The sequence below is a fragment of the Macrotis lagotis genome, chromosome 4, assembly GCF_037893015.1.
Source record: "Macrotis lagotis isolate mMagLag1 chromosome 4, bilby.v1.9.chrom.fasta, whole genome shotgun sequence".
Classification (NCBI taxonomy): Eukaryota; Metazoa; Chordata; class Mammalia; order Peramelemorphia; family Peramelidae; genus Macrotis; species Macrotis lagotis.
This window is the reverse complement of record NC_133661.1, coordinates 212,692,535-212,714,417: the sequence shown is the minus strand read 5'-3', so window position 1 is coordinate 212,714,417 and position 21,883 is coordinate 212,692,535. Positions and strand designations below refer to the sequence as shown.

The window sequence follows — 21,883 nt, the reverse complement described above, 5'->3', positions numbered from 1 at the left end:
ATTTTTTTTTCTTTCTATTTGGATTCTTCTTTTACAATATGATTAATAAGGATCTGTGTTTAGCATGGTTATACATGTATAGCTTATATTAGATTGCTTTCTACCAGGGGGAGGGTAGAGAGAAGGGAGGGAGACAAATGCAAAACTTAAAGCTTTGCAGAACAATGATTGTTGAAAACTACCATTGCATGCAGTTGAAAAAATAAATAAAAATATTTAATTTTTTTAAAAAGTTATTTTTTTCATACATGAAGTTTTTAAGGAAATCCTTTAAGTTAAACTCTAGGTGCAGAATGTTGATTTATTTTTCTCTTGCTTTTGGTTTTCTTTTAAAAGTGGTATCCCTGCAAATATGTTTTATACAATTACACATGTATAACCTATATCATATTGATTGATATATTGGTGAGGGAGAATGGAACAAATGGAAGGAGAAAAATTTGGAGCTCAAAATTTTATAAGAAATGAATTTTTAAAATGGGCTTTACATGTGTTTGGAAAAACTAAAATACAACTTACATCAAAAAACTGTACTGCAGGTTTTTTGATATCCAAATAACATCTGGATGATTCTTTTTATCTCTTTACTTCCTCAAATCCATGAAATTCTCCTGAGCACTCTTTTATGACTCCTGATGCCATCATTGGTCTTAATATTGCAAGATATAGGTTTGTCTTGTTGCCTAGACCTTAAAAAAGGGTTAAAACAGTTCAGTGAGAAACTACCTCCAAATTCTGCTTTCATTTCTTTCCAACTGAAAGTCCTTTCCCAAGTTAGGTCTTCATTTGTGACTGATGTAAAAATGAGTAAAAAGACAAATATAGCAAGATGAGGAGAATCACTATTGGAGGGAGGGGCAAAAATGTTACATTCAATACAGTTTTCTTCAAAGCAAAAAAGCCAATGAAATCCCCCCCACATGAGGGTATGCAAAGAAATAAGTACTACATTCATTGGAAACAGTAGGAAGTATTTCTGGTTATTGTCTTCCACACAGTTATTCACCCAGGGACAGTGGTGATCCATCTTTCAAATGCATTTCTTACAATGAAATGATTGGATCTATCAGGTTTCATGCTGCAGCACTCTGGACACCTCTATTCTACTTGGCCTGGTTTCAATTGTAAGCTTTTGATGATTTTAATTTGTGTGGTATTTCCTTTGGGCACTGCACCTAGGACTGGAAGCATAGCCCAGTAAAAGGAAGGGAGAAAAGGAAGCCAGAGTCAGGGAAGCAAGAATTTTAAATGCTATCCCTAAATATAATTTATTGATGAAATTAGTGTGTCAAAGGGGACCACAAAATCTGCCTATAGGACCAGGAGTCAGGTGATGATAACCTGTGAAATACCACAGGCATCATAGATAACTTATATAGATCTGAGAGAACTCTGTTAAGGAGGAGATAATACAAATTTTTGAGTGGAGCTATTCAAGAGTCCTCTTAATTTCTCTGAAGTTGAGAAAAAAAGATTGGCTTTTTTGATTATACCTGCATCCTGATTCCAGGGTGGGCAGCAGGAGTAAGCCATTTGGCATCCAGGCAAGAACAGTAGTGGCAGCAACCCCAGTGGTGACAGGATCAACCTTTGCCTAGGTTGAATTCCACAGAACAAGATGCCCCCACATCTTCTGGATCTTTATTTACCTGTTTCTCTTTTCCTGCTTTCTTTTGTGTGCTGTTTTCCCCCCTTTAGATTATAAACTTTCTGAGGGCAGGGACTATTTTTCTTTTTCATTAATTATAACTCCAACATTTATCACAGTTCCAAGCCCACAGTTAGCATTTCATAAACGTGTTTATTTATTTATTTGTGGATTGAACTGGATTGATAAGATTCAGCTATATTTTGCAACTTAGTCCAATAAGCAGACTGTTATTTAGATAAATAAGCAATCAAATACCTCTCTACTTAAAGTAAAATCTTACCGTGACTTTGAGATCTATGGTTCTATGTCAAACATATTTCTCTGTGTTTCATGGCTCACTTGTTATTAGTTACTATAGGATTGGTTTAAGAAGTATTTTGGGGATGGGGCAAAGCCAAGATGGCAGCAGGAGAAGAGCCTCTCTTAGGTGCTCTCTCCAAAATTTCAAAAATCTTAAAACTAAATTTTCGAGAGACAGAACCCATGAAAGATTCAGTGAGGCAATTCTCCAGCCCAAGGTAACCTGGAAAATAGTGGAAAAACTCTGTTCCATGGGGTTAGAGGGGTAGCCCCACCAGAGTGAAGAAACTTCAGTCTCCTAGGAACAGCCCCAGGGTACCAGGGAGCCATGGCTCTCAGCAGCAGAAGCAGTTTCCTGACCTGCACCCCAGGAAGCACAAAGCACAACTTGGAAGATCAGCAGGGAGATCTTTGCCAGAGCAGGCACACGAAGTCCAGGCCCTCAGCCTATTGCAGTGCTCAGCCTGCCCAGATCCAGAAAACAGAAGCAGGCCCATGGAGCCAGCAAGCAGGAGCCTCTAGGGAGCTGCACCCTGACTGCTCAGCCCACCAAAGTTAAGGGAGTGGAGGGAGACTGCTGAGGTCTGTCCTCTGTCCCTGGAACAATAGTCTGGGACTGTGACCACATTAGATCCTACTTGCAGTCTAGGCCCCCCATAGAACAAGAGCCCTCCCCCCACCTCAACCCCATGGCAGAGGGGTGCACTTATGGTCATTCACAGACCAGGAGAGTAGTTAGAACCTCAAATCTTGAGGTCCTTGTGGGGGTATCCCAATAAAACTCAAAAACTCAGTAAGTACAGCAAAACCAGGCACAGGCTGGAGAAATGAGTACACAGAAAAAAAAAAGGAACCTGATCACTGACAAATACTTTGTCTATGATCCCAAGGAGTATCAAAATACTGAATCTGAAGGTGAAGTACAAGCTTCTGTATCTAAAGACTTCAAGAAATATTGAAATTGGTCTCTGGCTATGACAGAGCTCAAAAAAGATTTTGAAAATAAAGTAAGGGAAATATAAGAAAAATTGGGAAAAGAAATGAGAGAGATGTAGGAAAAACATGAAAATGAAGTAAAGGAGATCCAAAAAAAGGCTGAAGAAAGTAACTTGTTAAAAACCAGCTTAGGTCAAATGGATAAAACAGTTCAAAAAATTACTTAGGAGAAGAATGATTTAAAAAGCAGAATTGGCCATATGGAAAAGGAGATAAGAAAGCTCTCTGAGGAAAACAAATACTTCAGATGTAGAATGGAGCTAAAGGAAGCTGATGACTTTACAAGAAAACAAGATACAACACTTCAATACCAAAAGAATGGAAAATTAGAAGAAAATGTGAAACATCTCATTGAAAAAAACAACTGATCTGAAAAACAGATTCAGGAAAGATAATTTAAAAATTATTGGGGTACCTGAAAGTCATGATCATTAAAAGAGCCTTGACCTCATTTTAAAAGAATTCCTACAGGAAAATTGCCGATATCCCAGAAGCAGAGGGCAAAATAGAAATTGAGAAAATCCACCAATCTGCCCCAGAAAGAGAATAAAAAAACCCCCCAACCCCCCAGGAATATTATAGCCAAGTTCCAGAACTCCCAAGTCAAAGAGAAAATATTACAAGCAACCAGAAGGACACAATTCAAATATCATGAAGTTGCAGTCAGGATCACACAGCACTTAGCAGCAACTACATTAAGGGTTTGTTGGGAGTGGTATAATATTCCAGAAGGCAAAAGAGCTTGGAATGCAATTGAGAATCAACTACCCAATAAAACTGAACATCCTCTTCCATGGGAAAAGATAGACTTTCAATGAAACAGTGGCATTTCAAATGTTCCTGTTAAAATGACCAGAGCTGAACAGAAAATTTGACCTTCAAGTACAGGACTCAAGTGAAGCATAGAAAGTAGAGGAGAAGGGTAAATTATGAGGGACTTAATGATGATGAACTTCATGTATTCCTGCATAGAAAAATGATACTGATAATACTCATATGAACCTTCACATTTAAAGAGCAGGTAGTAGGAGCTTTTATAGATGAATCACAGGAGAGAGTTGAATTTGAAGATATAATATATTGTAAAAATGTAGCCAATGGCTAAAAGGGAAATGTACTGTGAGTAATAGAAAGGAGAGGTGGAATAGGCTAAGATATTTCATATAGAAGATTTTTTTTTCAATGAGCTTTTGCAATGATATGGAAGGGGAGAAGATGAGGGGGGAATGAGGGAACCTTCACTCTCATCAGAAATGGCTCAGAGAGGAAATAGCATACACACTCAATAGTGTATAGACATTAGAGTAAAAAGGAGAGAAGGGGGACAGGGAGAAGGTGGGGTGTGGGTGATAAAAGAGAGGGTAGATCATAGGAGAGAATAGTCAGATATATCACATCTCTTTTTTATTTTTTTCAAGGGGCTGGGATTGTGTGGTCTGCCTAGGACTAAGGGGCTGGGTGGCTGCTGGGTCTCTGAGGTGGGCTGTGGGCTTGGGGCCTCTTGGCCCCAGGGTCAGTGCTCTATCCACTGCACAACTCAGCTACCCTACAGCACACATTAGAAGAGGGACAGTGTGAAAGAAGAGAGAATATATAATAAATGGTAGTGGGGAGTAATGGATGGAAGGAATTACAATCAGCAGCAGCAACTGTGGGAAAATATGGAAGTAACTTCTGTGATGGACTTATGATAAACAATGTGATCCACTGGAGACAGAGCTGACAGTATCAGAACACAGACTGAAATACATTTCTTTTTTGCTTTCTTTTTCTTTATTTCTCATGAGGTTCTATGTTTTTGTAGGGGGAGGGTATTATGCTTACTCCTAAACAAGAATATTTTAGTAATGTATAAATAAAGTCATATTAACCAAAAAAAAAGAGAGAAAGAAACTAGGAGGGATGGGAATTCAGGGAAGCATGGAGGGATTTGCATGAACTGGTGCTGAGTAGGATGAGCGGAATCAGGAGAACATTGTGCACCCTAACAGCAATATGGGTATGATCATCATCCTTGATGGATTTGTTCCTTCCATCAGTGAAACAATCATGGGGCTATCTGCAATGGAGAATACCATCTGTATCCAGAGAGGGAGTTGTGGAGTTTGAACAAAGACTAAAGACTATTGCCTTCAATTTGAGGGTAAAAAACCTGTTATCTTATTATGTGATTTTGCTATCTCTTATACTTTATTTTCCTTCCTTAAGGATGTGATTTCTCTCTCATCACATTCAACTTAAATCAATGCATTCCATGGTAAAGACTAACTGACTGCCTTCTGTTGGAGGTGGGGGGAAAGCAAGCATAGAGGTAAATTTGTAAAACAAAATAAATGAAGTCTTTCAAAAAAAAATAAAGTTATATGGGAAAAATAAAAAAATTTAAAAAGTAATTTGGAACTATGCTGAAGGAGAGATGTACCCTCTGACCCAGAAATAGACTTTCATTTAAAAGAGATTTTAGAAGACCATAAGAGATTCATAGATTCATATATTTATATATATATATATATATATATATATATATATATATATATATATATGTAAATATTTAGGATAGCTCTTTTTATAACAAAGAACTACAAACTAAAAGAATGATTGTCAATTGGGAAATAGTTAACCAACTTATGATATAGAAATGTTATAGAATATCACTATGTTAAATGAATGGAACAGCTTCAGTGAGAGCTAGGCGATTTCTATAAATTCATGCAGAAGGTAGTGAGTAGAACCAAGGGAAATACACACACACATACATACATACATGCATGAATACAGAATTGGTAGAATTTTGGTAACTCATGAATTTTCTCCAGAAATGAATTCCCTACACAGTATGACTATTCCATATCTGAGAATATACCTAAAGCTAAAACAAAAACAATTTTAAAAGCCTGACTAGTCTGTCAAAAGATATTAATCACTTTATAGTTGGTTTATTTTATGATGTTAAAAATTCTAATTTAACTATTTGAAAAATTTCAGGTTTATACTAAGGTGAGAACACATTTTTATCCTTATATTTGTATGAGGATAAAGAAAAGTGTGCATGTCTTCATTGGCTCAGTGAAGGAAGATTGCTATTTGACCTTAAGACCTAGCATGATTTGGTCCAGATCTCTCACATCCTTAACTTTTCCAAGTCACCAAACATCCCTGTTTTCCAATATTCTTACATATAAAATGAAGAGGTTGAACCAGATGTCACTGATATTTTTTGCTCGTGGCACCCATCTCATCAAATACACTCTACTGACTAATCCTGGTCTAGATGGAGTACTCACTGATATGAGAATGTGTTTGAAGTGAGTGTATGTGTATCTTAAAAACATATATAGTTATATGCATACATGTATATATGTATGCATGTATAATTTATATATAAGTTGGATTTTTATTTTTAAAGATCCATTCAATACTATTTCCTCAATGAACATTCTGCCCTTGCTATTGTTTTTTTTTTTTTTTTTGGTTTTTCAAGGCAATGGGATTAAGTAATTTGCCCAAGGTCACATATCTAGGTAATTATTACATGTCTGAAGCTGGATTTGAATTCAGGTCCTCCTGACTCTAGGGCTGGTGCTTGATCCATGGTACCTGCTGGATGCTCCTCAGTCTGTGTTCTGATACCATTAGCTCTGTCCTGGGTGGATCACTTTCTATATCATAAATTCATCATAGTAGTTACTTCCATATTTTTCCACAGTTGTTGTTGCTGATTGTAATTCCCTCCATCCATTCCTCCCTACTACCACCTATATTTTCTCTCTCCTTTCACTCTGTCCCTCTTCAAAAATGTGCTGTGATGCAGCCAAGTGGCACAGCAGACAAAGCATCAGCCCTGGGGCCAAGAGGCCCAAGCCCACATCCTACCCAAGAGAACCAGCAACTACCCAGCCTCTTGGTCCTGGACAGACCACCCAGTCCCAGAACCCTGCAAAAAAGTAAAAATCCTCTCCTATGATCTACCCTCTCTTCTATCACCCACATCCCCACCTCCCTTCCTCCATCCCTCTTCTCTCCTTTTTCTCCTGGATGTTTATACTCTATTGAGTGTGTATGCTGTTTCCTCTCTGAGTCATTTCCAATGAGAATGAAGGATCACTCATTCCTCCTCACCTTCTCTCCTTCCATACCATTGCAAAAGCTACATGAAATATCTTTTATATGAAATATTTTAGCCTATTCTACCTCTCCTTTCTCTTACTCTCATTGACTCTGTTTTTATCATATATTATATCTTCAAATTCAGCTCTCACCTGTGCTTCATCTATAAAAGCTCCTTCTACATACTCCATTAATTGAGGTTCATATGAGTATGATCAGTATCATCTTTCTTTTTTTAATTTTTTTAATTAAAGATATTATTTGAGTTTTACAATTTTCCCCCCAATCTTACTTCCCTCCCCCCACCCCACCCCCCATGGAAAGCAATCTGTCAGTCTTTATTGTGTTTCCATGTTGTACATTGATCCAAATTGAGTGTGATGAGAGAGAAATCATATCCTTAAGGAAGAGACAAGAAGTCCAAGAGGTAACAAGATCAGACGATAAGTTATCTGGGGTTTTTTCTAAATTAAAAGGAATAGTCCTTGAACTTTGTTCAAACTCCATGGCTCTTTATCTGGAGGCAGATGGCACTCTCCTTTGCAGGCAGACCAAAATTGTTCCCGATTGTTGCACTGATGGAATGAGCGAGTCCTTTGAGGTTGAACATCACCCCCATGTTGCTGTTAGGGTATACAGTGTTTTTCTGGTTCTGCTCATCTCACTCAGCCAGTATCATCTTTCAATGCAGGAATACATGCAGTTCATCATCTTGAAGTCTCTCATAATTTACCCTTCTCCTCCACTCTCTATGCTTCAACTGAGTCCCTTGAAGATTAAACTTTCTGTTCAGCTTTTGTCATTTCAACAGGAACCTTTGAAATTCCCCTGTTTCATTGAAAGTCCATCTTTTCCCATGGAAGAAGATGTTCAGTTTTGCTGGGTAGTTGATTCTCAGTTGCATTCCAAACTCTTTTGCCTTCTGGAATATTATATTCCACTCCCAACAAGCCCTTAATATAGTTGCTTCTAAGTCCTGTGTAATCCTGACTGCAGCTCCATGATATTTGAATTGTGTCCTTCTGGTTGCTTATAATATTTTCTCTTTGACTTGGGAGTTCTGGAACTTGGCTATAATATTCCTGGGGGGTTGGGTTTTTTTTTTATTTTATTCTCTTTCTGGGGCAGATTGGTGGATTTTCTCAATTTCTATTTTGCCCTCTGCTTCTGGGATATCAGGGCAATTTTCCTGTAGGAATTCTTTTAAAATGAGGTCAAGGCTCTTTTAATGATCATGACTTTCAGGTACCCCAATAATTTTTAAATTATCTTTCCTGTATCTGTTTTCCAGATTAGCTGTTTTTTCAATGAGGATATTTCACATTTTCTTCTACTTTTCCGTTCTTTTGTTGTTGAAGTATTGTGTCTTGATTTCTCTCCCAGCTCCATTCTACATCTGAAGTATTTGTTTTCCTCAGAGAGCTTTCTTATCTCCTTTTCCATATGGCCAATTCTTCTTTTTAAATCATTCTTCTCCTAAGTAATTTTTTGAACTGTTTTATCCATTTGACCTAAGTTGGTTTTTAACAGGTTATTTTCTTCAGCAATTTTTTTGGATCTCCTTGACTTCATTTTCATGCTTTTCCTACATCTCTCATTTCTTTTCCAACTTTTCTTCTATTTCCCTTACTTGATTTTCAAAACCTTTTTTGAGCTGTCATAGCCTGAGTCCAATGTCTATATTTCTTGGAGTCTTTAGAGGAAGAAGTTTGGACTTTCTCATCTTCAGATTGAGTATTTTGACCCTTATTCTGGGCCAGTGCTCCTCACTCCACACTCTTTCTAATGGACCAGAGTTCTCTGTCCACCCCTTCAAGCTGTTGCTGGTGATTTCTGGGCCGAGCTGGGATGTGCTGCTGCTGTGGCTTTTTTTCCCAACTCCTGGTCCTGGTAAAACACACCTTTCCCAGGAAACTTCTAAGTTATCTTGGACTGGGAAATTGTATCACTCAGTCTTTCTCTGGTTCTACCCCTCTAAATTTTGACTAGAGCCATCATTTGTTTGGTTTTTTTTGGAGGTTGGGGGGAAAGAGTTCACGGGAAATGCTGTCTTCATGCCACCATCTTGTTTCTGATCCCCAAGGATACTCTTGAAGTGTAACTCTAACCTTTCTGTCTCATTTCCATAGACCCCAGAGACTTTCTGCTTTATCTAGGGGGAAAATTATAAATTATTTTGTTTAGTTTTTAAGGCTCTTCAAAATCTGGTTCCAACTGATCTTTCCTGCTACATTGTACATCAAACCCATACTGATCCCTTGTGTTGTTACATAGAAAAATTAACCTTCTTTCCATTTTTCATACATGGCACTCCTGTCTCATTGCCTTTGTACTAAGCATCTCCCATTCCTGGGAATAAAATTCTTTCTCACTTCTGTATTCTGTAGAATCCATCTTTTCCTTTAAGATTCAACCAAGCACCATCTTCCACATGAATACTTATTACATTCTCCATTGCTACTGTCCTCCTATAGAACTATTTTGTATTTATCAGGTTTTATCTTATTTATATTTTTTCTGTATATTCTTATTATGATTCTATATATGTGTATTCGCACACACATGCACATACACCTGTCTTTCTAGCTACATATATATGTGTGTAGGTATACACACATATATGTTTATATATATATATATATATATATATATATATATATATATATAAAATATATATTCACACATGTATGTTTATATAGACAGGAATTATTTCATTCTTTGTTTTTATGCCACCAAGATCCAGTAGAGTGCCTGTTGCAGAATAATAAAAACTTACTGCTTGATAGATAATATTTATCAAAACTTCATATATAAATGAAAATAGATTTATTAATAGCTACTAATTGATGATTACATGAATAACAGTGAATGAAATTTATATAGTATCAATTTCTTTTCCTTCATTCATTTTCCTTTTTAATGTTAGCCTGATCATAGAATGGACAGAAGATTCAGGAATGACTCTCACATCAGGAATGTGTCATTTACTGCTCATTAAAATATAATCAATTTGATATGTTTCTTTGCATTTAGTGCTCAAAATGTCAAGTGCCACATAATTATTTTCTTAAAGTTATTGTGAGGAAAAGGTGTGAGGTTCCTGAAATCACATTTTTCAACATGTTTTTTCATGGTCTTTGCCTATGCCCATTGTTTGGTCCATTTGCTTTGATGTCACTGACTGTTAAAGTATATGTTGAATTAACTGAAGGGCTTTTTATCAAGTTCTTACAATTCCTCAATCTCCTCCTCATTTATAATAAGTGTTGACACATAAGCTGAGATTATTATCATGATGATCTTTTTTATAAAGATTAATTATTAACATTGATATGTGAAATAACAAATGTTCCATCAAATGAAGATTCTTAGTGACTAGATAAGTGATATTCAGTCAGCTCCTTAATTTTCTTCTGCAGGGAGAACCTATGAGCCATCCTTCCATTTAGGTGAAATATTCTTGTCTTCTTATTTTGCTTATAGTAAAAATATCAGCTAATACCTGGTAGTTTATTGATGCATATCAGTGACCAATGACATATTTGGTGTGCTAAAAGCTAAGTGATTTTTTAAAGATGGTCTCAAAGTTATGGTTCTTAGCACTCTCTCAAGAATATAGAGTATTACATTTATTACAATTAAAGTAGTACAACAATGAAATTTGTTGCCTGGGCCAGATTAGGTGATAGTTTTTCAGAGTTGCTACAGTATGTAATCCAGTGATAGATGTGAGAATGTATTTTTTTAAAGACTTTATTTCAGTTTTACAATTTTCCCCCATCTTCCTTCCCCTCTCATGACAGAAGAAAGTCTGTTAGACTTTACAATGTTTCCATGGTATACATTGATCTAAGTTGAATGTAATGCGAGAGAAATCATATCTATTAGTTTCTGTTTTAAGGGAGAGTTCAGCCCATTCACATTGAAAGTTATAATTACTAACTCTTTATTACCCTCCATGCTATCTTCCCTCTGTTTGTACTTTTACTCTTTTTTCCCTTTATCCATATTCCCTAATATTTTGCTTCTGGATACCACCACCTTCAGTGTGTTTGCCCTCCTATGTCAAGCCCCCTACCCTTTCTTTCGCCTTTCCCTTTATCCCTTCTTTACTCTCTTCCTTCTGCTAGTTCCCCTTTTTCTCCCCCTCCCTGTCTCCTACCTTCCCTTTCCCCCTTTTAATACTTGCAAGGTAAGATAAGTTTCTTAACTTACCTGAGTGTTTGTGTAAGTTAACTTTAAGCCAAGTCTGATGAGAGGAAGATTCAGCTGGTTCTTTGTTTCTCCCTTCTTCCCCTCTATTACAATAGGTCTTTTGTACCTCTTAATGTAATGAGATTTATGCCATTCAATGTCCTCCCTCTTCCTCTCTCCTTGGTGTCCCCCTTTTTAAGGAGATGTTGTTTTTAAATCATCCTATCTGAGCCACATAAAAGTCATGAGTGTCCAATCACTTCTGGCTAAGTATATTCTCTCTAACAGAATTACAACTGTTGAGAGTTTTTATACCAGGTAGGGATATAGCCAGTTTCATCTTATTGGATAGCAGATTTTTTTCTTTACTCTTTTTTTTAACCTTTTCATGTGTCTCTTAAGCCTCTTCTTTGATGTCCAAATTTTCTATTAAACTCTGGACTTTTCATCAGGAATTGTTGGAAGTCTCCCATTTCATTAAATGTCCATCTTTTCACCTGGAAGAGAAGGCTCAGCTTTGTGGGACAGTGGATTCTTGGCTGCATTCCAAGCTTCCTAGCTCTTTGGAATATCTCATTCCAGGCCCTTCAATTCCTTAATGTTGATGCAGCCAGGTCCTGTGTAATCCTTATTGTGGCTCATTGGTATCTAAATTATTTCTTTCTGGATGTTTGTAGTATTTTCTCTTTTATCTGATAGTTCTGGAATTTGGCCACAACATTCCTTGGTATTTTCATTTTAGGATCTCTTTCTGGAGGGGATCAATATATTCTTTCAATAATAATTTTACCCTCAGGTTCCTTGACATCAGGACAGTTTTCCATCAATAAATCCTATAATATCAAGTACAGACTTTTTTTTCTCTTCAATGTTATCAGGAAGACCAATAATTCTCATGTTGTCCCTTCATGATTGGTTCTCGAGGTCAGTAGTTTTGCTAATGAGGTATTTTACATTTTCTTCTATTTTGTTTTTGTTTTCTTTAACAGGCTCTTGTTGTATCATGAAGTCATTAGTTCCCACAGACTCCATTCTTTTTTTTAGAGAAGAATTTTCTTCATTTACCTTTTTGCAACTCCTTTTATAATTGAACAATGCTATTTTTGAAAGAGTTTTCCATTTGACCAATTGAGGTTTTAAGAGAATTATTTTCTTTTAGCATTTGTCCCATTGTATTTTCCAATGATTTGTTTTCTTGTTGCAAGGTGTTAATTGTCTCTCTCAAATCTTGCAATTGATTTTTAAGCTCCTTTCTGATTATTTCAAGGAAGTCTTTCTGTGCTGGAGACCAGATCATATTCTCCTCAGATGTTCTAGGTCTCTCTGAGTTAGGGTCTTTTCCTTCTAGGAATTTTTTTTATGAACCCCCCTTTTTTTCTTTTTTGTTTTGCAAGGCAATGGGGTTTAGTGGCTTGCCTAAGACTACACAGCTAGGTAATTATTAAGTGTCTGAGGTCAGATTTGAACTCAGGTACTCCTGACTCCAGGGCCAGTGCTCTATCCACTGCACCACCTAGCTCCCCCTGAGAACATACTTTTAATATGACTTTTAGCTATGGGATTATAAAATTCTAAATATATAAATATATTGTTAGAATGTTCATTATAAAAACCAAACAAGTAATAGAAAAGATCACTGGGCATAAAAAAAGATAATTGTGATCATGTGAATTTCAATTATTTTTTGCACAAACAAAACCAATGCAGCTAAAATTAGAAGGAAAGCAGGAAAAGGGGAGAAAAATTTATAACAAGTTTCTCCTAAAAACCTTCATTTCTCAAATATATAGGGATCTAAGAAAAATTTTTATTTAAAAAAAGTCATTCCCCTTTCAATAAATGATTGAAGGATATGAACAGGTAGTTTTCATAAGAAGAAATCAAATCTATCACTAGTCATATGAAAAAAATGCTCTAAATCATTAATAATTAGAGTAATGCAAATTGAAGCTAATCTGAGATACCATCACACACCTATCAGATTAACTACCTAATCTGAAAATAACAGGAAAGGAGAATAACAAATGCTGGAGAGGATGTGGGAAAATTGGGACACAAATGTACTGTTGGAGTTATGAACTGATCTAATCATCCAGGAGAAAAATTTGAAAGTATGTCCAAAGAGCTATGATACTGTCCATACTCTTTGATCCAGAAATACTGTTAAGTATTTTTGTAATTATGTATCTCAAAGAGATCAAACAAAAGAAAAAGAAGATCTACATGTATAAACATATTTATAGCAGCTCATTTTATGGTAACAAAGAATTGGAAACTGAGAGGATACTCATCAGTTAGGTCCTTATTGAACAGGTTGTGGCATATGTTTGAGATGGAATATTATTGTGATATTAGAAATGAGCAAGGTAATGGTTTTAGAAAAGGCTGGGAAGATCTATATGAGTTGATGTATAGTAAAATGAGTAGAACTGGGAACACTGTTCCCAGTAGAGCAATATTGTAACAATGATCAGTTGTGAAAGAATTAGCTACTCTGATCAATACAATGATTCAAGACAATTCCAAAGTACTCCTGATAAAAATGCTATCGATTTTTAAAGTGAGAACTGATGAACTTTGAGTGTAGATTGGAGCATACTTTTCCCACTTTTTTATTTCTTTTCTTCAATATGTCAAATATGGAAATGTTTTTGCATGATTTCAAAGATATGTTGGATATCAAATTGCTTGCTTTCTCAAAGAGTTGGGAAATAAAGAAAAAGAAATAGAAGAGAGAGAGAGAGAGAGAGAGAGAGAGAATTTAAATTTTTTTAAATGGATGTTAAAATTAATTAAATAAGTTCTTCAGGGTAAAGGATGGGAAAGATTCAATTTTAAATTGAATAAACAGTTTAAATTTTTAAAATGGGTGGCCATTATTAAGAGCAAATCTTTGCTTAATTTTAATTTTTAAACAACCATATGACACTGCAATACAAGCAACTGATTGAAAATGCAGAAAAGAGCTAGAATTTAAAGGAGTCTAAGAGTAGATGTTTATAATATTGTTTGGGTTAATGTTTATCTACTGGAATGTCAATTAAGAGCTATACATGCATTTTAAATGTGTTAATGATATGGGATTTCAAACCAAATTGTTGTTTTGATTTAGGTTAATGAATGTTTGACTATAAGGTGAATTATTAAGTAAAGAGAAATTCTAATAATACTTTAGTGTTATATTTATGTGGTTGACACAAATGCTACATTTTAGTGGTTTATTTGCATGTTTTTAAAACAGGAAAAGAAGGTAGACAGAACCAAATGACCAGTAATTTTCCTTAATTGACATTTGAAGGCAACTCTAGATTTAAAAACAGTTGTTAATATTAAACTGTACTCTATTTAACCATGTAGTACACCTTCTCTAATGTTTTTTTTTTCTCTTGGCTCAGTCTTCCACTTTGGAATAGCTATGTGGCCTATGATCCATTAGTTCTTTCATTCCTTAAACCTGAACCACATTAAAAAATATATCTTTTACTATTTTTATCTATACCCAACATTGCTTTAAAAATCACTAATCAAAATATATGTTAATTTGAAGGGTTTTTATCCATTTCTTTATACAATTTCTCTAATTATTCTTTTGTCTGAAACAGATGGTGCATAACTATATAGATATAATTCCAACTTTTGAACTGTTAAGCAAACATTTAAGATTAAGTTTTTCTTTCTAATGAAATTCATTCTTCAGAAATTTATTTACTGACATTTTGAGATCTTCATTCACATTATTCTACTCTTCTGCTCTGGCTCTAGCTCCTTATTTCCATCTCCTTTCTTTCAGAAGGTATGAAGCTCCTGTGTTTTCTTCCCTCTCTCTTTATTTCAATAGCTCACTATTATCCAGGGTGGGATACTTTCAGGTTTCTAAACATTAAAAAAAAGAGATTAAACTTTAGTTTTATTCCTCCCCCAAGAGAGTAGATTACAATAAATGAAAATTTTCTGACAATTAGTGCTGTTTGAACACTTTGCCAGATTTTTAGGACAAATTGCAGAATCTCCCTTTCTAGTGTAACAGTTATGTAAGAAAGTTAGTGTTTTCTTTATCAATTCCCTATATTTTTTCCACCTTGAAAATGGCAAAGGAGGAAGAGTATATGTAATTTGTGGGATCTCAGCAGATTAAAGGAACTAGACCTGTGAAATTGCTTTTATAATCTCATTTTGGTGGCTTATTTGAATTTTTTTTTAAAAAAAGCTATCCGCTTTGCAGAATCCATATTGGATTATGTTGCAGGGAGAACTACACCAAGATTAAGGAATGAATTTATGAAGGCAATGGGCTAATTGGGGGTAGCTTTGGGAAATGGTGGTTACATAAGAGAGACCTAGGACTCCAGAAACAGTACCTTCTAAATAAAACACTCAGAGTGGGATCACTATTTTCTGGGGATTAATACACTCCCAGATGAATCTAGTAAGCTTGTTTCTAATAGGAAAAAATTCTATAAAGATAAAGAATAAAGTTTTGAATTTGCATTTCAGCTTCATATTTATAAAATGGTGGACCCATGATTAGACAACAGTAATTCTGAAAAAGCATGGAGGGGCTGGAGTTTAATGGAATGCAAGTTTAGTCGGAATTAGAAGTGTGATGGTATTATAGAAAAAGCCAATGCAATCTTGGGTCACATTAAAAGGGACATAGCTTTCAAGAAAGATGGTCTCACTATACTTTACTCTCATCAGAACTCATGTGGAGTATTGTGTTCAGTTCTCAGTGCCATGGTTTAAGGACACTGAAGAAATGAAGATTATTCAGAGGAGAGGTCTTGAATTCATATTCTAGGAGGATCTTCTCAATCAATGAGCAGTTTACTTAAAGAGAAGAGGATTTGGGGGAAAATTATAGCTATGTTCTAGCTTTAAAACCTATATATGGAGAAGAGATAAGATCTGTTTTATTTGGTCCCAAAAGACACAACCAAGAAGAAAGCATAGGAGTTGCAAAGAGATTAATTTGGGTTTTACATCAGAAAAAAACATTAATTAGACCTTCCTCAAAATAGATTGGTTTGGCTTGAGAAGTAGGAAAATTCCTCCTCTTTTTTGGGTAGAATATTGATAGCCATTTGTAAGACAGTGATTTTGATGAGTTTGAACTGAAATCACTTCAAATTCTGTGATTCTACAACCTTAATGAAATAGCTTGGCTATGTTTTGTTTTTTCCAGTCATGTCTGACTCTTCTTGATATCTTTACTTGTCAAAGACCTTGGAGAGATTTGCCATTTTCTTCTCCAGCTCATTTTACAGATGAGGAAACTGAGGCACACAGGATTAAGTGACTTGTTCAGGGTCATATAACTAATAAGTATCTGAGGTCAGATTTTTAGATTTTCCTGACTCCAAGTCTGGTACTTTATCTGCTATGCCCTCTCACTGATCCATGTTACTCCTCTAGCTTAAAAAATCATTTCCAGTATTTAATGAATAAAGTATAAACTCTTTGTCCTAGAAGTCAGGTTTCTCTACAACATAACTCTAACCTGTATTCCCAGCAAAATCTCTTACAAATCCCTTTCAGGAACTCATATAGACTAACTAAAAAAGATTATTCTGCATCTCCCATTTATTTCCTGCTATTTTGCACCTCTCTGCCAAATTTCCCCTCCTTTCTCATCTTCATTTTTTCTTTTTCCAGGTCTCTACTTCTACAGAAATATTTTTTTACCTTTCTTTCTAAATCCTATGTTCTAATTTTTAAATTCTGTGTTAAGAGTTATGATTCCTGGGGTGGCTAGGTGGTGTAGTGGATAAAGCACCCGCCCTGGAGTCAGGAGTACCTGGGTTCAAATCTGGTCTCAGACATAATAATTACATAGCTGTGTGGCCTTGGGCAAGCCACTTAACCCCATTGCCTTGAAAAAAAAAGAGTTATGGTTCCTAAACTAATTTCCTTCCTAGTAAAATGAATCAGCTAAGTGGCACAGTAGAGAGATCACTGGGCATAGAATCAGGAAAATATAAGATTAAATTCAGTGTCAAACAATGTGACACAGTGCAAATAAATCATATCACCTCTGTCTCAGTTTCCTCAGTTTTCCTGAAAAATGTAGATAATGATAGCCCCTACCTTCTGTAATTGTTGTAATGATCAAATGAGATATTTGTAAAGTACTTATTGGTTCCCTGCACATAGTAGGGATATTAAAAATGCTTGTTTAACTTCTTTCCTGTAATGTGGGGCAATGGAAAAGGCTATTGAGTTTCCTTCTAGAACTAAATTATGATATGACCTGTTCCTGAATTGGAGCATGTAAAGACATTCTGTAAGTGGTTCTGGTCTGCTAATCACACGATGGAGAAACAGATAGGCTAACTGGCAGGAACTGGGGTACATTAAAACAAAACAAAGGAAATAACTAACCAGCTAACAATCTCTTGGCTCTGGATCAGATCTGCCTAGTTGTGTTCTAGTGAGGAGACAAAGACTAAGCATTGAGTAGGGAGAAGGTTCAGGACTTTATTTCCCCACTGGAGTCATATAGAGCAAGAACTAAAGGTCTTGTTACTTCTCAGTTGTTTCTATTTTTTCCTACTTTTAAGCAAAGGAGATTAGAGATAATTACAATTTTGTGAGCTTTGGAAGATCAAATGAGTGAGCCATCAGAAATGCAGGAGCAGAGTCCATTCTGGGATTTTCTAGAAACCAGACAGCTTTAACCTGCCCCACCCAGTCTAACAGTAGCAGACTAAACTCATAGGTATATCAGTAATGCAGATTTAGGAAATGTACTTAATGGAGCAAATGTCAGGTAGTTAAGTCTAAGCCCATCCTACCTATGTAATAAGGGAATATAGGAAAAATGTGACCATTCTTGCCACATCTTCACAATAAATAATCCTGTGCAGAAGTTAATTGATGTTAGTTAACTGGTTAAACAACAGTGGGCCACTAAACACTCTTCATTAACTGTGGGAAGGGAGAACAGAATAAGGGTTTAAGGTCACAGGATTAGAGGAAGTCATTCAAGAGCACTCCCTATCCTGAAGGGCAGATATAACCAGCTACACTCTGGAAAAGTGAGATCAGAATGTGTCTTGCTGTACTAATTATGTTATTGAAAATTTTTGCTTTTCTTTTGCATCATTCTGTAGAATCAAAATATTGGCCCATGGTCTGGGAATATCTTTTTTTGTTTGTTTGTTTTAGTAAGGCAATGGAATGCATGACTTGTCAAGGTCACAAACCTAGGTAATTTTTTTTTTTTAAAAAAATGTTATTTATTTAAGGCAATGGGGTTAAGAAACTTGTACAAGGCCACACAGCTAGGCAATTATTAAGGGTCTGAGACCACATTTGAACTCAAGTCTTCCTGACTCCAGGATAGGTGCTCTATCTAGCTGCCCCTCTATCCTCTTTTAGTGGGGGAAGTTGGTTTTGGGGGATATCATAATTCCCTTTTTATTTGGAAAATTGGGGGTCATTTTTCTTTTTTAGTAAAATAATTGTTAATAGTATGCTGGGTTCATTTGAATTTTTAGTCATTTTTTCCTTCTGTCTTTATGATCCTTTTTTAATGATTTATATATTTATTTCCACATTACTATAATAATCTTGTTGTGAAAGTAAACATAAACTCCCCCCCAAAAAAAAGAGATATACTTCAGTAGAAATGAAGTGATAGAAAAAAAATGTCCCTCAGTCTATGTTCAGATACCACCAGCTCTGTCTCTGGGATGGGTTGCATTTTTTATCCTAAGTCTATCAGAAAAGCAGCATCAATATTTTTTTGACACAGTTATAACTATATTTCCCTCCATTCTATTCCTCCAGTTCCCGTCTCTCTTCAGAAGTATGTTGTATCTGACACTGCCTTCCCCTCCACCTGCCACCCTTACCTAATCCCTTCTTCTCCTTTTTCCTCTAGGGTAAGATAGATTTCTATATCCGATTGAGTGTATATGTTGTTTCCTCTCTGAGACACACCTTATTTTAATTAATATTTTATTTTCCAAATATATGTTAGGAAAGTTTTTCAACATTCATCCATATGCCTAAGTAAATTTTTAAGTTAAAAAGTTTCCTTCCACCCCCCTTTCCCACCCCCCCTTCCCCCAGTGGTAAACAGTCAGAATAATATTGTGCATACACATTTGTGTTAAACATGTTTACAGATTAATCATTTTAAGTATGAGGAATTAGGATTAAGAGAAAGAAATATATGAGATTTTTTTAAGTTACTGCAGTGTTCATCAGATTCTGAAGGATTCTTTTTTTTGTTTTATTTTGTTTTGTTTTTCTTCCTCTGGAGGAGATATCATTGTCCATAGCTGATCTAATAGGGTTGTTCTAACTCTCTGAACTGCTGAGAGCAGCTGCATCTCTCAGGGATGCTCATGTCACAATGTTGTTGTTAACGTGTAGAATGTTCTCTTGAATTTGCTCCCTTTGCTCAGCATCAGATCCTGTAATTCATTCCTTGCTTCTCTAGAGTCTGACCACTCATGGTTTCTTATAGAACAAAAGTATTCCATAGTATTCATGTACCATAACTTGCTCATCCATTCCCCAATTGGCAGGCATTCCCTCAATTTCCAATTCTTTGCTGCTACAAAAAGAGCTGCTATTAGTATTTTGAAACATGTGAGACCTCTCCTATTTATTATGATTTCATTTAGATATAGTCCTAGAATTGCAATTGCTAGGTCAAAAGTAATGAACATTTTTATTGCTCTTTGAGTATAGTTCCATATTGCTCTCCAGAATGACTGGATCTGTTTAAAACTCCACCAGCAATGCATCAATGTCCCAATACTCCCACAACCTCTCCAACACTGATCATTTCCCCTTTTTCTCATCCTGGCCAATTTGATAGTTGTGAGGTGATATCTCATTGTTGTTTTAATTTGCATTTCTCTAAACAATAATGATTTGGAGCACTTTTTCATATGATTATATGTAACTTTAATTTCTCTATTTGAAAACTGTCTATTAATATCTTTTGATCATTTATCAATTGTGAATGGATTATTTCTTGACAAATGAAGTCTAGGCTCTTTTCCTGGTCATGACCTTTAGATAGACCAATAATTTTAAAATTATCTTTCCTGGTTCAGTTTTCCTGGTCAGTTGTTTTTCCAATTACATATTTCACATTTTCTTCTGGTTTTTCATTTTTTTTTAATTTTTGTTTTATTGTGTCTTTACTTCTCACAAAGTCATCGGCTTTTCTTAGTTCCATTCTTCATTTGAAGGAGTTATTTTCTTCAGAGAGTTTTTTTTAATCTCATTTTCCATCTGACCAGTTCTGCTTTTTAAGGCATTGTTCTCCTCATTGATCTTTTGGACTGCTTTTTCCATTTGACCTAAACTGGGGGGGGGGGGGGGGTTAGGTTTTTGCAAGGCAAATGGGGTTAAGTGGCTTGCCCAAGGCCACACAGCTAGGTAATTATTAAGTGTCTGAGACTAGATTTGAACCCAAGTACTCCTGACTCCAGGGCTGGTGCTTTATCCACTGCACCACATAGTCGCCCCCTAAACTGTTTTTTAAATTAATATTTTCTTCAAGTTTTTTGTATATCCTTCACCAAGCATCTGACTTGGTTTTCATGATTTTCTTGCAACACTTTCATTTCTCTTCCCCTATTTTTCCTCTCCCTTCCTTACTTGCTTTTCAAAATCTTTTGTCAGTTCTTCTTTAGACTGAGATGAATTCCTATTTTTCTTGGAGGCTTTGGATACAGAAGTTTCAACTTTGTCACATTCTCCCCCCCCACCTCCTTTTTTCATATTACCTCAGCCTATGGCCTAATATTAATGTATTTCCAAAGTTTTGGGGGTTTACTACCCTCCCCCAGGGACCGTAATTCTTTCAATGTCTTATGAGAGGCTCTGACTGCTCTCCTCATCCGTACTCTGATTTGTGGATGACCACGGATACTCCCCTTTGCCCTAGACCTGTGAGGAGGGTCCCTGCTCCTGCTTCTATGGAAGAATGGAGGCCCAGACTGGGTCCTGAATCTGAGTATAGGCAAAGCAGCAGAGTCCTGCCCCAGGGATAGCATGGAGACATCTGCAGTCTCTCATCACCCTCTTAACATCTGTGGACTGAGTGCTCTGGAAGCAGCTGCTGCATGGTTCTGTAGGTTCCCAAGGCTGCCCTGAAGTCTGCACTGCCCTGGTCTCTGCGTCATTCTATTGTGGCAGAGTTCTCCCACTGAACCACCAAGCCATCCCCAGAAATCCCAGAGCCAAGAGGTCTGGAAACCATTCCTGGTGCCATGGACCCAGGCGCCTTCAGGGACCCAGGTGTCCCATGGGCTGTTCCTAGAAGGTTGGAACTGGTTTATTCCAATGTGCAGCTGAGACCCAGGCTGTGCTGCAGCTCTTTTTAACCCTGGTTCTGGTAGATTAGACATTTCCCAAGGATCTCCCAAGTTGTCTTGTACTGGAAAATTATTTCACTCAGTCTTTCTGTGGGTTCTGTTCCTCTAAAATTTGGATAGAGTCATAATTGTGGTATTTGGAGTTTTGAGGGGAAATGTTCCAGGAATTCTTGCTTCCACTCCAACATCTTGGCTCTTTCCCCCCTTTATGATATTTTCTTTTAGTTTACCTGTTTGTGAGTTATGTTTTTCACTTGAGCTTTATCCCATAGACTTTAGCCTTTTATCCTTTCTT

At 36.2% G+C, this 21,883-nt stretch overlaps 1 pseudogene; it reads right to left on the bottom strand.

Annotated features, from left to right (window-relative positions):
• Positions 1 to 576: 576 nt before the first annotated feature.
• LOC141522852 (palmitoyltransferase ZDHHC3-A-like) lies at positions 577 to 21,111 on the bottom strand (annotated as a pseudogene).
• Between the last annotated feature and the right edge of the window lie 772 nt (positions 21,112 to 21,883).